The 16,161-nt window shown below is 37.9% G+C and overlaps 1 pseudogene; it reads left to right on the top strand.

Moving 5' to 3' along the window:
- The first annotated feature begins 11,480 nt into the window (after nucleotides 1–11,480).
- LOC105303622 lies at nucleotides 11,481–11,756 on the top strand (annotated as a pseudogene).
- Nucleotides 11,757–16,161: the final 4,405 nt, after the last annotated feature.

Below are 16,161 nucleotides of genomic sequence, written 5' to 3'. Positions count from 1 at the left end.
TATATATATTTAAACTTTCTCTGTTTATTTCACTGCAATGTATTATAATTGTCTAAATATATCTTTTTTCTCAATCAGAAGAAAAGTTATAAGGACAAGATCTGTGTCTCACTAACTTTTGCACCACTACCTCATGGCAAATCTCTGCACATAGTAGGTATTTAATTTAAATGAATGCTGTGGAAGGGGCAACAGGTTTAGAAATTGTACATGCTTGAAATTTCCAGATCTTAACATTTTTCAAGAATTAAAAACAAGCAGGAAATGTGAAGCGTCACAAATAAATTATGGTCAAACTTAGTTTTATTAATTCCGCATGCCCAGCAATCTTCTAAGAGCCAAATAAAAGCAAGGTTGACTCTTCCAGTTTTTCAGTGTTTGTCTCCACCTGCTGTATTTACTGGAAAGCAGCCGAAGCATATCTTCTAACAGTTTTTCAAGCACATATCCCTGGGCAACCTCAGTTCTAAATTGGCCACACGTGCCTGCACATGCCCGTGGTCACCACTAGAGGGAAGGCTAACACTTACTCCAGATGCACAGCTAATCCCAGTAAGCAAGTCAAGGGGAAAAAAAAAACAAACCACTGGCTTCTTGGGTTTGTTTCTAAATGGAAAAATACATGTGGGCAGGTCCAGATTTGTATTTCCTGATCCATTAATTAGTTATGCGATCCTTCAGCTCATCTTTCCTTTTATTTTCTATTTCCTCCTTCAAGTTCTTCTCTTTTGGATTGTAACAAATAAACCTTTTTTTTAAGAGGCTTAACCCACAAAAATATATCAAGATGAGGCAACACAAGTAAACACCATATAATTTACTTAGTGAAGGTTGGAAAGCTGAGGATCCATTTTGGTTTGTTATTTTAAAATAAAAAGGTTTTCTTTAAAGGTTTGATTTACCTAATTTTTCACATTTTGCTGGCTTGGCAAGATGAGAAAGGAGGAAAGGGAATTGTAGAAAGAAGAAAACCAAGAGAGACTGTGTGTGTGTGTGTGTGTGTGTGTGTGTGTGTGTGTGTGTGTGTGTGTGTGTGTGTGTGTGATGTGAGGGAGTGTTTGTAGGGATGGAGGAAGGACAGGAGAAGTAGGTGTGAGGGTCGGATGGTCCTGGAAAGGACACTAGCCTGTGAGCACTATTGGGCCCCCATGAGTGGTCCTGGACTCTAGCTCCAGCTGGGCAGCTACCCTTTATGTAGCCTTAGAGTAGTCGCTCTACTCACACCTCAGTTGCCTTGTCTAGAATGTAAGAAATATATACTAGATGATCTTCTAATTCAAATATGAGCCTATTGGAATGAGAGAAAACGTGGGAGCAGGGATAGAAATGCAGATTGAATGTTCATGGAGAATTCTGAGAATAACCATTAAACAGAAATGAGCGAACAAATCAACAAATAAACTATGGAGCTGGAAGTTTCTTCCAGCCAATCTAAGTGAAAAAAGTGTCCCATGCAGACTTCCCTTTGCAATATTTTCTCAGGTGGCTGGAACCCTCAGACATTGAGCTGCCCTCTGCCTTACTCTCTCTGGAATGTTTATCGGAAGACAGGTGTCTGAGCACTCAAACAAAGATACAAAAGAAATACACAGCCGTGGGAACGGTACTGCTATTCTTCCATGGCTGGTGTAAGCTCTGGCTGCCTAAGTAAGTGTTGGCTTCTTTTGACTTTTGGAAAAGGCCACTATCTTTCTATTTTATCTCCACAGTTGCAATTACTCTAATCTTGTAGCACCCTAATAATCAGTTGGGCTGTGCATTTGGATTTCTTACTGCTCTCTGACATTTTAATAGCCAATTAATTACTAGTTATAAAGCTTCAATTATTTTTTATCTCAATACTTCCAAGAGTTCTTGCCAGATAATCATTGAAGAAGAGTTGCTACCCCATTTGGTTATTCCCATAAAACTAGCACTAATTTAAACCTCAAAGATTGTTACTTTGCTTACAACAAATATGTAGTCATGTGTCGCTTAACAACAGGGATACGTTCTGAGAAATGCCTTGTTAGGCGATTTCATTCTTATGTGGCCATCACAGGGTGCACTTACACAAACCTAGATGGTACAGCCTATTACACACCTAGGCTATAGGTTATAGACTATTGCTCCTAGGCTACAAACCTGTACAACATGTTACTATACCAAATACTGTAGGCAATTGCAATACCATGGTAAGTATTTATATGTCTAAACACATCTAAACATCAAGAAGGTACAGTAAAAAACACAGTATAAAATATTAAAAATGGTACACTTGTATAGGACATTTATCATGAATGGAGCTTGCAGGACTGGAAGTTGCTCTGGGTGAGTTGGTGAGTGAGTGGTGAGTGAATGTGAAGGCCAAGGACATTACTGTACACTACTGTAGACTTTGTAAACATTGTATACTTAGGCTAAATTTATTTAAAACTTTTTATTTATTTAATAATAAATTAACCTTAGCTTACTATAACTTTTTTACTTTATAAACATCTCAATTTATTAAAACTTTTTGACTTCTTTATAACACTTAGCTTAAAACACAAATGAATTGTACATCTGTACAAATATTTTTATAATCTTTATTTTATAAACTTTTTTATATTTTTAAATTTTTTATTTTTTTACTTTTTAAACTTTTCTATTAAAAACTAAGACACAGATATACAGGCTTAGGTGCACTCAGGGTCAGGATCACCAGCATGTCTGTCTTCTACCTCCACATCTTGTCCCACCAGACAGTCTTCAGGGGCAGTAACACACATAGAGCTGTCATGTCCTATGATAACAATGCCTTCTTCTAGAATACTTCCTAAAGGACCCACCTGAGGCTCTTCTTGAGAAAATGTAACTCTTTTCGGAAGTATATCCATGGTGGTTTGCTTAGTTTGTTTCTTTTTTTCATCATAGACTTGCTTGTAAACAGATAATGAACCATGGACATTCCTCTCCATTCATGAAAACCTTTCAGTATTGGGGTCCATGTTTTCAAATACTTTAAGGAGCTTGTTGAGATCTGCAAAAGCTTCTGCTAAACCCTTCACTGTGAATTTTCTTGGGGGGTTCTTTTTCTTCTCCTGCAGTTTCTTTTTCTCTTACCTCTTCTTTAGCTATGCATTCCCGTTCCAGTTCCAACAGCTCCTCATTAGTCAGTTCCTCAGGAATCACCTCTAGGAGCGCCTCAATGTCATCCTCATCCACACCCAGGTTAAAGTTGTTTGCCATCTCAGCCACAGCCTTGTTGGTTTATGCAAACTTCTCACTCTTGGCAAATCCTTTGAAGCCATGACAAACCTCTTCAGTGTCTTCTTCCAGATGCCATTCATACACCCCAAGCCCAAGCAAGGTTCTCGAGGCAGTCAGAGATGTTGTGATCCTTCCAGAATTGCATTAGTGTCTTCTCAGTGTCTTTCTCAGTTGCGGCAATAGCCTGAGCAAAAGTCCTCCTCAGGTAGTGGGCCTTAGAAGCTGCTTTAACTCCTCAATCCATGGTTGGATAAAAGAGGTGGTATCTGGAGGGAGAAATACCACTTTGATATTGGGATGAAGATCACTGATAAAAGTAGCACATCTAGGATCATTATCAACAATAAACAAGGTCACCAATCACTTTCACATTATGTAATGAATAACTATTATTGAATTGTTTAAACCACCTAGAGCTAGAAGTAAATTCAACATCATAGTTGGGTCCAGCCTTTTCTTTCAACATCACAAACCAACTTTTCGCTTTGAGCGTGATCATCATGGTGCTGAGAGAGTTACACTTCTGTGTCTGGACTTCAATTTAGGTCATTAGAAGAATCTCCATGATTCATATGGGACTTTCTCACATTGTTGTTAGTCTCATTGCCTTCCTTGAAGCAAATCCTTTAACAGCTTCTTCAAGATGGTAGCAATGGTGGAACAGTATGTGACTGACTGACAAGCAATAACCATCATTGATTTTCTAACTCCACAGTCCTTAATCACTTTTAATTTTGTTTCCAGGCCAGTCACTCAATGTGGCCTCTTACTGGCAACGTTAGCAGTGGATTTTGTATGCTTAGAGGCCATGATGAACAAAACAACATAAGATTAAATCAAGCACAGAAAATGATGCAATCAAGAAACACAGTAAACAGGAAATATATGAGGCTGCTGTTGGCATAACACAGCATGGTGTTCTACAACAAACTTTTTCTTAATAAGTATAAAGAATATACTCTACAAAAATGATAAAAAGTATCATAGAGTAAATACATAAATCAGTAATATAATGATTTATTATCATTATCAAGTATTGTGTACTATACATAATTGCATGTGCACTCCTTTTATACAATTTGAAGTGCAGTAGTTTTGTTTACACTGGCATCATCACAAAAACATGAGTAATGCATTGTGCTACTCCTGTTAGGACAGCTACTATATCACTAGGTGATAAGAATTTTTCGGCTTCATTATAATCATTATACTCTTAAACTTTACAATTGTTACATCTTCAATTTCAAAAACGCCACTAGGGGGATACTACTAAATATTTAACTGGTCATTCTCAGATTCTGAGTCACAAAATGCAGATTTCCAAGCTTAGTAGAATCAGAATCATCAGGGTATGAGATTGAGAAATTTGTCTTTTTAGTAAGTTTATTGAGTGAATTTGAGACGAGAAATGTTTGACAACAGTAATTAAACTCTTTTTTCCCTGGTATAAATTCCCTGAACTCTTTCCACAAAAGAAACTCTTTGTTTTGAAAATGAAATCATCCTGATTATAAAGGAAAGTGAGAGTATCCACATACAGCGTATCCACGCTAACCACTCTTCACTACCTCCGCTGACCACTGCCATCCCTTGCCTTGCTAATGCAATAGCCTCCTAGTCAGTTTTTCCTTGTTTCCATTTCTCTGGAATCAATTCTCCACAGAGCAACTAGAGTAAGCTTTTAAAAAAGAAATTCTCTTATCTCACTCGCCTGCTCAGAGCCCTCTAATTACTACCTATCACCCTCAGAATAAAATTCAAATTTCTTACTGTGGTCTACAAGGCCCTGTGTGAACAGGCCCCTTCCATAAGCTCTCAGCACTACTGCCCTTCCACCCTTGCTATTCTTCAAGTAAACTTCAGGGCCTTTTAGCTTGCTGTTCCCACTGCTCTTCCCCCAGCTCTTCGTGGCTGGCTCCTTCCTCATTTCTTTTAAGTGTCTGCTCAAATTTCACCTCCTCAGAGAGGCTTTTTCTCACCACCTATCATCAGTCCTGCCAATAGTGGCTGGAGGCCCAAGGAGGGACTGGGCTTCAGCAAGAGAGAGATCATTATAGGCCCTTTTACGGTCGCAAAGCAGGAACACAGTACATGTTTGTCGAGTAAATTAATGGACGAATTTAAGATAAATCTAGGTGCAAACTAGGAAAATATTAAAAAATTAAATCTAGGTGCAAACTGAGACTCTCTCTTAATTATTTCATCTGCTCAATGACTTTTTAACTTAACTTTCCATACACACTCAACTTTAACACAAGCTGCCCTTATCTTGTTTCTTAGGAGTGATTTCAGCAGGGGTTTGGGGAGAGACATATGCTTTTATATAAGTCCTTTAGAATTTTCAGGCACCAAGGAATATATGAAGTTTAAAATGAATGCCCAATACCATCAAATTAATATTTTAATGTTTAATTAATAATAACTTTAATATAAAATAAACACAAATTTCAACGAAATCTTCTAGTACTGTCTAACCCTAGAATGTTAACAGGACCTCTTCCCTGTGGTAAAAGATGTTATCCACTCTCCACCCTTGTCTGCTCCGCTCAACGGCCCAGGACACGGACCTTCATGGATCGCAACATATGGTTTCCCTTGGTCTCTGTCTTATTTGGGGGTTTGGCCAAGGGGAGTCATCAGCAGGAGATAAGAGGATGAGAGAAAAGAGAGGGTAGGTTATTCATTCCCCAACTCCCCACCCTGTGGATTTGCTTTCCTCTACCAAAGGGCCTAAAGGAGTCAGGCAGCACTGTTCTCTGGGTTAAAGCTCTCTATGCTTAAAATATAAGTATTCTGAAAGAAAATATAAGCCAAGATCCCTTCTGTGGAGAGCGGCTGAATGCTAAGACTTTCTGGCGGTGTCGGCTTGGGCAGAGGGTTGGGCAGCACAGTTCTCTCTGGGTTCTAGTAGCTGTCCCTCCCTTTGTTTTTTCAGGCTCGAGGGTGGTAATGGTCCCCTGTAGTTGCCAGCTCCAAAGCATTTCCCTTAACCATGCCTACACCTTTGTAAAAAGTCCCTTTATTAATCTTTCTTCAATCGCTCTGTTTGCATGAGTAATCTGTCTACTACCAGGACTCAGACTAATCTGGCCTATGAGGGTTTTATTGTTGTTGTCTCTTTCTAGTGACAAACACACCTAAGTTGCCTGACTACACTTCAGCGTTTATCTCTTATTGTCTCATTCTCCTCATTTCCTGAGCTGTTCTAATCAACAACTTCAATAATGCTGACCTACACCTCTGCCCAAGCCAACACTATGAACACCAACATTCAGCAGCAATCTGCACAAAGGGTCTTGGCTTTTATTTTCTCTCAGAACAGTTATATTTTAAGCATAGAGAGCTTTAAATAAGAATCAGCTACTAAATATTCTTAAAAATGACTCTCCCACAACACCTGTCACCCTACTTATTCACAACATCCCATAAGTGACACTGCCATAGGCAGGACTGGTTGTGTGAGCATTTAACCAACAAATATCAGCAACTGAGAAGTCCATAAATAGCAGCAGAGAGGACAAACAGGATGACTCAGTAAGCCTTCTGAGTCAGATGCAGGGACTGGCCTTCCTTCTTAATTATGGGGCACTAGACCCATTGTCTCTGAAGTCGCCTCTGAGTCTCATCTAACCAATCAGGCAACGAGTCTCCTTTAAAGATATGCAATCTTCCTCCTTGTACCTACCATTAGAAATTAAAATGCCTGGGCTGAGAGGCCTCCTTAATAGTCTGTGTCCTCAGCAGTTAACCCATGCCGGAGATCAGTAGCTGTCCCTGCTGTTGGCAGGTTCTAGTCTTAAGATATGGCACTCTCAATTTGTGGGACCACAAATATGTCACTTCACCTAGTGAAATTTATCTCCTCTATGATGGTAATAAAAGTTATCTAGCTATATGGTTATCATGAAGATTAAAATCAATTTGGCTAACTGTATCACATTGTGGAAATGTCAAACTATAGATAGAGATGGAAAAAGGTCAGTTGTTGCCAGGAGGTCAGGGATGAATAGGTGGAGAACAGGGTGTTTTTAGGGCAGTGAAACTATTCTGCATGATATTGTAACAGTAGACACATGGCATCATAGATTTGTCAGAACCCACAGAACTATACAACCAAAGAATGAACCTTTATGTAAACTATGGGCTTAGTTTAATAATAATATACCAATATTGGTTCATTAATTAAAACAAATATACCACAGTAATGCAAGATGTTAGCAACAGGAGAAACTGTGCAGGGGGAGGGAGTGGGTATGCGGGAACCCTTTGTATGTTCTGGGCAATGTTTCTGTAAATCTAAAATTGCTCTAAAAAATAAAGTCTTATTGTATGATCTTACTTGCATGTGGAATCTAAGGGAAAAAAAACTTCAGAGGTAAAAAACCAAATTGATGGTTGCCAGAGGTGGGCAAAATGGTTAAAGAAAGTCAAAAGGTATAAACTTCTAGTTATAAAAAAATTAAGTTATGGGGATGTAATGTACAGTATAATGACTATAGTTAATAATACTGTATTGCATATATGAAAGTTGCTAAAAGAATAGATCTTAAAAGTTCTCATCATATGAAAAAAACTTGTAACTATGTATGGCGACAGATGTTAACTAGACTTATTGTGGTGATTATTCCCCAATATATACAAATATTAAATCATTGTATACATGAAACTAATGTTACATGTCAATTATATCTCAATAAAAATCAATATTTTAAATTATTTTAAATAAAATAAAGTCTTTTTTAATTAATTGGGAAAAGACATTTAAAAGTAAGTTTACAAAGTCTAAAGAGCTATGTACACATAAAGCATAATACCCAAATTATCTTAAAGAATTTAAAGTTTGTTTGGAGGTCTGCTGAGAGTGTGTTCTACATCACAGGGAAAAGCCCCAAGTAACCTCTTAATTACCTGCCTTTGTGCCTACACAGCTGATCAAGATGGAGGGAAGGGTGAAATATCTATGAAAGTTTGTCCTCACTGCGACTGAAAAGATTTCTACAAAATCCAAAGCCATGGTACAATGATTCCACCTTCACAAGATCACTCCTGTGAGACCTCTGCATCAAATACCTCTTTCAAATTGTGCAGGAAATTTTAATACAAAATTTCCTTCTTTTCCTTTAATTCTCTGCCATCCCATTCTCACTCTGCTCAATATTTAGCAGTCATGTTTGATTAAAGTCACATTTTTCAGAGGTGAAAAAGCTATAAGATTTACGTCAGGATTACATTCAGTTAGAAAGGAAAATCTTTCCTCCTTTTAAGCCAGAGAATGTCTAAATTAGACAATGCTACTCACAGTGTTTTGCTGTGGGGAACCGAGGGCAGGAGGATGGCTGTTGTTAGGACCTTACAAACATTATCCCTGGTACCCATCATGACCCTGAAAGGTAGGGACTATAAATCAGAGAGGAGGAAAGAGCATCGGTGAGGTGAAATAGTTAGCCCCAGGTCACATAGCTGTGACAGAACAAGGATTCAAAGACAGAAGAAGCCATCCCTCAGGCCTTGCCAAGTTAACTAGCTAGCTAATTTCAGCCAACTTATTCTTGGATAATAGTGGCCAATAGTATTACCTCTCCTGGATAATACATATTCTTTTGACAAGAACCTTCAAAGCTTTGGACAAAGACCTCAGTGTTCACCACATATGATTGTTGGAACTCTTTTCTAGGCTATTATTAGGCTTGCTATGAAAAAAAAAAAAAATGGTTCCATTGTCAAATTTCTTGGAAATGTTACACATGAGGAATTCTTTTGTGAATAGTTATAATGCATATTCACATGTTAAAGGCTCTGGGCAGCCTAAAGCTAAAAAAACTACTTAGCCTAGTTTAACCCTAACATCTCTCAAATTTATGTGAGCATTAAGCACTTCTCAGGGTATGCTTATTAAGGTTTCCTTGAACACCAGCATGGGAAAAACTGGTTTAAAAAAAAAAAAAAGAAGTAACCAATGGTGGAAGCTATAGCCACCCTGACAGGATTATGAAAGAACCATTTTGGGAAAATAATCTCATGTCAGTAGGTTTCCCACTTGCTCATAGATGAGTATAGTGTACTCTCCATGTGGTGACAATAAATATATTTGCCTATGTCCTATGTCCACGATTCCCCTAAAGTTTGATGATGGGTTCTTTTCATTGTTGATTAGGTATTAAAAGTACTCTCAGACAAGGAACATGTAGCAGTTACCTCCGGATTCTGGAGTAATACTTAACTATTGTCAGCTGGAAAACAAAGAAAAACAGGTGTCTGAAGAGAGACTAGAATAGAGTCTGATGAGAGAGAATGAAGAAAAACATGCTGTGAATTTGACATCTCCTGCTGCCTTCCTCCCACTCACTATCTGAATATATAGATAGAAGCATCTATGTATGTATTTAGGGATTAACATCCCTAATGAATGGTACCTGAAATTTGAGCCACTTTGAATACAAATAGGATACATCATATCTGCATATGGGAGGGAAAAGTGGACAAAGGGAAAGACTTCTTCACTACAGATAACTATGTGCGGAAGCTTAGATCTCGGGAGTCTAATAGTGGAGGTCACTTTTCAAAACCACTCCCAATTTCAGGGCACAGAATGTCTTAGTCATACCCAAAAGATTTAACTAAAGAATGTGACTAGAGCACAAAAGCAGCCATTAGGTTTTACAGAGGATAGGGACACTTCCTGCCTGGGGACATACACACATGTCCCTACACAGAGTGGGCCTCACAGCTGTCCACTCTTGGGGCAAGCCTTGCGGGGCATGGAGCCAGGAGGGAGGCCTTCAGAATGAAGCTGGGCTGTGCTGGAATGAGCCACTCCCTCAGGGAGTCTAAATGAGGATGAAGAATTCCTGAACCAACTAGAGACCCAAAACCAACCAAGAATAGAAGTGGAGGAGGCAAGGGCTTTTTAACTTTCTTTCACAGAGATCCAGATGAAAATGTTGTTTCTAAGGAGGCATCAGTTTCCCTTAGGAGAGCTCTGGCTTCTAAGTGGCCTTTCTTGCACAAAGAGGCATTCAGTAAAATTTGTCGAATGAGTGAGTGTTAAGTTTGAATGTGGAGAAGAATATTAGGTGAAGTCCCAAGCATGAGTTGCCACAGGAGGGAGAGACATCTCCGAAGCCAGAGGTGCTCCATGAGAACAATAAGGTACCCAGACTAGGACGGTGGACAAGTAGGAAGATCGCATCACACAACGATTATGAGCATAGGCTCTAAGCAAGATAGACTTGAGTAAGAATTTCAGCCTTACCACACTTGCTGTGTGATCTTGGACAAGTTAATGAACTTTGTTGAGCCTTAGTTTCCTTACTGTAAAGTGAAACTAAAAGTCTATAAGTCAATGGGGATTAAATACAACAATATACATAATATATTTAGCACTGTGCCTGCCACATAATAAGTGCTCAATATGCTGCAGTCATCTTTCCAGGATTGTGTTAGAAGATATGAGAATAGATAAGCAGGAGAAGAGATAAAGAAAATGAGAAAGTTAAACTCTCCTATGATTGGGCTGCATGTCTGTGGTAGAAGACAATCTCAGCAGGGTTGCATCAGGTAAACTGAATGGGTCCCCTGCCCATATTTGTGACTGGGAGTTTATGGCCTCAGCGTGACATCGAACCAATATGACCAGAAGATACTGGGGGAATATGAGGATGGAGTGTGACCGAATTTGGGGTAATGGTCTGCTTTGCAGGAACTGTTTGGTTTTTGGAGAGGAAAAGCACCAACTGTGATTTATCATGAAACTAGAATTTTAATATCATTCTTTAGTTTCCAAAATAGTTTTAAATAAATTCCATGAAGTCTTCACTTTTTACAATGGAAACAGGGTCAGAAAACAGAAAGGATGAAGCCATATCCCTTCCCCCAGGTGTCTACTATGCTACTAGAAAGACAGATTAGAGGTCCCTCTTCAAGCCTCACTGTCCCTAATTTCCCAGTTCCCTTTTTCTTGTGTGCCCGTCACACAGCCAACCACAGCACTTTCAGTCTATTGGACAAAAAGGCAAAGCTTGAGGATATTTTTATAAAATACAGTTATAAGATCAATGAAACAGTTCTGAATGCATTCGCTTGCTAATGAGAATTTTAGCAAGAGAAAAATAAAAGAGAAATTAGTTCAGATTTCCTGAGACAGATGTTTTAAAGAAATTTGAGTCTTCTAAAATGCTACCAAAAAGGCTTGCTGTGAGTGTCTCTGGGGCGGGATGTGGGGAATAGGGGGTTAATACAAAGTACCATCCTCATAGCCATGCCTCGCAAAATTGAGGAGATCAAGGACTTCCTGCTCACAGCCAGATGAAAAGATGCCAAATCTGTTAAGATCAAGAAAAATAAGGATAACATGAAGTTTAAAGTTCAGTGCAGCAGATACCTTTATACCTTGGTCATCACAGACAAAGATAAGGCCGAGAAACTGAAGCAGCCCCTGCCTCCCAGTTTGGCAGTAAAGGAGCTAAAGTGAACCAGACATGCTGATCTAAACTGCATTAAAATTTTAAAAATTCTTAAAAAAAAAATAAAAGATAAAAAAATAAAATAAAATGCTATTAAAAAGCTTTTCTATTCTGAGAAAGAAGCAAATTTGTTGTCAGTTAAATGCTTAATGTTTATTATCATCAGTATATTAGTTTTAGAGCAAATTTACACTACATTGGAGTTACATTTTCATGTACTATGAGTACATTTTCTATATCACTAGTGTCCCTTATTTAGTCAAAGAAACAATAGGCTCATTTTGTAGAAGCTAGAAAACAATTTTACTATTTTTTAAATTAGGTTAGAAACTTATAATGTCATGTATTTTTTAAATAATATTGTTAGTATTTGGCCAAATGCAGGCAATGCAATCTTTATTACATTATTCTCATAGGAATAAACATTTTTCACTTAATGTTATGATTCAGCTTCCAAGAGTATGTAGTGGCCAGCAGCCTGTTGGCATCAGAGATGACATTCCCACATGTTCGGGAGGGTCAAAGCTAACTGAATTACATCACTATTTGTTGAAAGTGTCCCACCAACATCTGATAAATGCCAAAAAAAATAGAAGGCAGAGTATTTGCTAATTTGTCTATATAAAGTAATGTCAGATTAATAGATCAGGACAAAATAGGGACTGTCATATTGTTCAGAGGAAGAACATTTGAAAAAATTCTATTATTAATCAACTCAATCCCCAACATGATAACATACAGGAGAATTTATAATCCTGGAACTAAAGAAATAGGGGTCATGGGGAAAATAATGAGAAACCTCATTTGGTGTCAGTTGATTACTGAATAACAATATTTGCTATAGAATGTGCTGTCTTTGCTAGTTTAACCACATATTCTATTAATCAATTCAAGATCATAGCATCTTTACATTCACTTTAGGGAGATCACACATCAAGAAACATTTACTTATATAGCCCAAAGCATTCAGATGTAATAGTAAAAATTAATGTATATGATACATTTATATAATAGCTACTGACTTCCTCCTCCAAAAAAGCAAAGGTGCCACAAAGACTGAGCTCTGGATGTGAAGAAAACAGTAATTATAAGTAGTTCTGTAGTCCCTGAGGAAAGGATTACTTCACTTTCTGAGGAGGAATTTATTTACACAGCATGAACAAGTATTTGCTGAATTTTAATTCTGTCCTTTCTCAAAAATAAGTTTAAATTCTGCTTTTAAAAACAAGCCCAAGAAATAACAGACTGAGGGGGCCTGAAATAAGAAAACTCTTCAGACTGCTAGCAGGGATATTAAATATTAATATTTGTTCTATAGTTGATCTCATATACTTTGAGCCCTTGATCAAGAATCTCTAAGACTCTTCCTCAACCTAAAATGAGTTTAAGGTGGCCCCTCAAACTTAGCATGTGTTTGCCTCAAGCATGACAATAGCTCTCACCTTTTGAAAGAAACAAAAGCCAATGTGAGTCCTGAGGACCGTCAGCACTCCAGAAATGACACAGCATTGATTATGAGCTCTGTTGAGAAACCCAGATGAACACAAGAAAATAAATGGGGGTAAGGTCAGTATTTATATGGTGGGACGCTGAGAAGTTGTTTTTCCTTTCTCGTTTTTGAATTTCCTGTTATTATTGTAATACATGCTTTATTCACAAGATGTGTGACAAACCAGTAGAGATGCCACCCTCCATGAGGACCTGTGACTTAGTGTAGAGTTCCAGAGACCAAGCTATTTACTTGGAACAGCTACCAAAAATGGCATCCTTTAAATATTGAGGTTTCTTCAAAAGTTCTCAGTTCTGTGATTTTCTTATAGAATATATTCTCCTTTGGTAATCTCATCAATCTTCTCTGAGTAATCTCATCCACAGTTTCAATTATTAACTACATTTGGTCAACTTTCAAATCGCCAGATACCCCCATTGAGCAGTATGCTACATATCCAGTCCCTTAACAGATGTAGCCACTGCTTGTCCTACAGGCCCCTCAGACTCAGCAATGACATCATAATCTCCATCCAACAAAGCACCTATCCCAGACATCTGTATAGCACCTGTGATTTTTCTCTCCCTCACATCCAATCTATGACTCAGTCCTATCAACTCTACCTCTCAGTTTCTCTTGACCTCTCCATTTCCATTGCCACCACCTTGGCTGAGGAGGCCACCACCATTTCAAACCTGCATGACATCACAGGCTTCCTTGGACTTCTAAGCATTTTTAAAAACTTAATTTTTCTTACCCTCCTGTTCAAAACCTCCTCCCATTGTCCTCAGTCTAAAGCCAAACTCTTTGTTTGGCATGAAAGGTTTTCTTGATTTAGCTCCAGTTTATGGCTATAATTTCATCCCTTGTGCTCTACAATCTAGTCATTCTGGGTCACTCGAAATCCCAGGTTCTCTCTTGCCTCCAGACCTTTTTGACATGTTTTTGCCTCAGTCTAGAATGCCTGCCCTCTCCACTCCCTAAACCCGCATTCCTATACATCTCACCTCTTTTGGGGAATCCTCTTTTCCCTCCACACTGACTAGATGACCCACAGTTCTACATAGCACTCAAATCAGAGCACATGAGTCATTATATTTCGATTGCCTGTTTACTTCTCTTTCCCCCCACTAGATTATAAACTCCTTGAAGACAGAGGTTTAGTCTTGTTCACAGTTGTAAACTAGCACCTAGCTCAAGGCCTGATACATGGTGGGTGTTCGATCATTCAACAAAAATTTTTTCTCCCATAATTTTTCTTAGGTTTTGGTAGCTGCGATTGAAAGTTAGAAGACAACATAAATGAACAAACAGTGCATAAATACAAAGCACAGATGTATGATAGCTGCCTGTATCCCTATAATAAAGTCATATTTTCTGCCAGTAAATTTTTTTCCTGTTTTGTGTGTGGAAATTAGATAGATCAGGGCTTCAGGGTGTTAGAAAAGGAGAACCTCAACTTTCAGATAGACAACACCTAAAGAAGTTTGATATCATCTGTGTTAAAAGCCATCACTTCTCTGGACTACTTGGACACTCAAGATTTTTCTTCATTCGTTACTCTCTCATTCCAAGTGCCAGAAACCCAACTCAATAAACTTACCCCCCCCCCCAAAATGGAGGGGATTAATTCATCGAATCCAAGGAAAGACTGATTGACCATACAGAAAGGACAGCCATACAATTAAGCCTCAGCAAGGACCCAAAACCAGACTGGAAAGCTAGCAAGACTATGACTTTTCTGCAACACTACTCTGCAAAACACTGCATATTCTCTCAGTAGTTTTTTCCACACAGTGGGAAATTTGGGCAGGTCTATCTTGGATGATATTCAGAAGACCATAAAAATAGTGTTTTAAAATATTTTTTAAGTGAAGAAAAATAACATTTGCTTCTACAGGCATTTGGGGAGGGGGAATCTATGTAAGAATTTTTAAAAAATAAATATCACCTATAATCCCACCACTAATTACTAACATTTTGATATCTTAGTTATTTTCTCTACATATGTGAATATATTTTTTAATTTTACAAACCGATATTCATATTATACAGTTTTATGTCCCAGTTTTTTTTCATTTTACAATTTATCATGAGCCATTTTCCCACATGTGAATTTTTAATGACAGCTTTTAATGACAGCTTAATAGTCGATGGTATGCCATAATTCATATAACCATTCTTTTATTCTTGATTATGTAGATTGCCATTGTAAAGTATTTTTTCCTATTTTTCTGTGAGGAAATTAAATAGATCAGGGTTTAAGAGCATTAGGATGCCCCAAATATACACATATACAGTTTTAATAGTAAGCACAGCTAATCACCCTTGGGAGAGATGCAAGGTTTTCAGCCATCACTAAGAAAATTTCTATTTATTCTACAGAATCAGCTTCCAAAATGAAATAATATCTAAATCATTATAAAGAATTTACCAAAATGTATACAATTAATAAGCATATCCAATTCCTCTTTTTCAAACTGTCTTATACATTAAAAACTATTGAAGTTCCTTGTCTTCTTCCTTCAATCTTTTGGGAATCCCATTTCTTGCTAATAAATATCTGTAGAATCAGAAAGAGGAGATGGAACTCATATCTGTGTTATGTTCATTGTTTCAACGGGGCTGTAGGTTCTCTACATTCCACCTCTGTTCTAGAGTTGCTAATACAAGCTCTCTTGGGCAGTTTAACTAGGACGTATACCTCATCAAGATGCAGCTCCATGGCAGCCAACATTAGCAAGTGCAATTCTGTGAAAACAGTGCAGGACTTACACTCACTACGCCTGGGTGCCAACAATTCTGGGAGCAGATCTCAATGTCTGTGAGTCAATATACTGTCACTAAAATAGAGAAGGAGACAAGTTAACATTTGTCAAGTCCAGATGCTTTACACAGGTCATCTCATTTAACTCTCACTAAAAAATTATTTATCCCTTTGAGAGATTAAAACAAACAAACAAACAAACAAGCAAACAG

The sequence above is a fragment of the Pteropus vampyrus genome, unplaced genomic scaffold (genome assembly GCF_000151845.1).
Source record: "Pteropus vampyrus isolate Shadow unplaced genomic scaffold, Pvam_2.0 Scaffold310, whole genome shotgun sequence".
NCBI lineage: Eukaryota > Metazoa > Chordata > Mammalia > Chiroptera > Pteropodidae > Pteropus > Pteropus vampyrus.
This window is presented reverse-complemented; position numbering and strand designations above follow the sequence as displayed.